Consider the following 1,890-nt stretch of genomic DNA (forward strand, 5'->3'; position numbering starts at 1 on the left):
TAATCGTATTTGCACTAGCCAATGTCTTCTCTATTGCATAACGACAACGTGTAATCCAAACGAAGATTCGCTTTATGCCGCTAACACTAATTCTAATGTAAACCCGACATATATATAAACGACGAAAAATCTCACATTCCTATCCGATCCAGCAACGCTAAGAATATATATATATCCGGTTAATAAAATATATATATAAAGGTAATAATCTAAGCGATTCTACATTCAAATAAAATCCGTTCAACGAGGACAAATGAGTTCGCTGTGGAGTGCCGAAGCGTGCAGACGTGTCTCTAGTGCCCAGCGTAGTTCGAAAACAACACGTGTCGCCCAAACGTCGAAAGAGAACACAGCTAAGTGCCCCTTACCCCCTAGGGAGAAGAAAATCCCACGCACCTAACCCCAACACGAATACTAGCCTCACAGCCTCACGACTAGTTGTTCATTCCGAATTAACTAGCTCGATGATGGCCCAGCAACCGCGACCAGGCTCTCCGGAGCAGACTCGCAGCTACCCCGCGCTACCCCCACCCCGTGGCAGAAGTGTAGCAGAACTCTCCGCACTAACGACGCTAACACTACAAAGAAAAGAAAAATAGAAACAGCAACGCAAATAAACACACACAACAGGTTCGCCGTATTGGAATCCTCAAACGACGCCATGGAAATCGTAGAACCGCCACCAAATCAACACTCACAGAGAATCCCCCCTCTCCCACCAATATCTGTGGACGACGTCATTGACATACAGACAATGACCAAGCCCTAGAGAGAGATATCAGCAAGGAGGAATATAACCTTAAGATAAGCAACAATAAAGTTAAAATACTACCGACGAACCCAGAAGCTTACAGAAAACTCACCAAGACACTCAGGACCCTGAACGCCAACTTCCACACCTACCAACTCAAACAGGAAAGGCCTTTCCGGGTGGTCCTACGAAACATACACCACTCAGCAGACATAGACGAATTCAAATACGAACTCTCAAAACTCGGCCACGAAGTCATCAACGTAAGTAATATAAGGCATAGAGTCTCGAAAGACCCGTTATCCTTATTCTTCCTAGACATTAAACAAAAACCGAACAATAAGGAAATATATAACATCAGTCGCCTAATGAACGCGATAGTAAAGATCGAACCACCGCTCGTGAAAAAAGAAATAGTGCAGTGCAAAAGGTGCCAAAGGTACGGTCATACGCAGAAATACTGCAACCATACTTTCCGCTGCGTTAAATGCGCAGGCTCTCACTCCACTGACCAGTGCGCCAAATCACCGGAAACCCCAGCGAAATGCATCCACTGCCAAGGGGACCACCCTGCCAACTACAAAGGCTGCCCAGCATATAAAACACTATACACGAACAGGTACCCTAAGCCCAGAGCAAAAGAGGTATCCAACCAAACACCCAGCCCGCCGAAATTCACGACTACCCCAACCCCCTCAACCAACCAAACGCACAGTCCTACCAAATTCATCTCCACCTCAACCTCCTTTGCCCAAGCAGTACAAGGCATCCAAAATAACCCGAACAGCCAAAGGAACCTTCCCCAAAACAGTGACCCCAACCCACCAAACACAGACAACTCCTCAAGGCTTGAAAAGCTAATAGAGAAACAATCGGAGCAAATAAATCACTTGCTATCGCTACTAACACTCATCGTGGAAAAATTAGCACGCCCCGACTCAAAATAAAATCAAGGCGCATAGCACTCTGGAACGCCAACGGTCTAGCGCAACACAAACTTGAACTAGAACTCTTCTTAAAACACCAGCAAATCGACGTAATGCTCGTGTCGGAAACCCACTTCACCGACAAGAGCTACCTGAAAATAAATGGTTACAAATTCTACCATACCCAACACCCCAGCGGAAAGGCCCACGGTG

The sequence above is a fragment of the Bombus vosnesenskii genome, unplaced genomic scaffold (assembly GCF_011952255.1).
Source record: "Bombus vosnesenskii isolate JDL3184/JDL3185 unplaced genomic scaffold, Bvos_JDL3184-5_v1.1 scf7180000015441, whole genome shotgun sequence".
NCBI lineage: Eukaryota > Metazoa > Arthropoda > Insecta > Hymenoptera > Apidae > Bombus > Bombus vosnesenskii.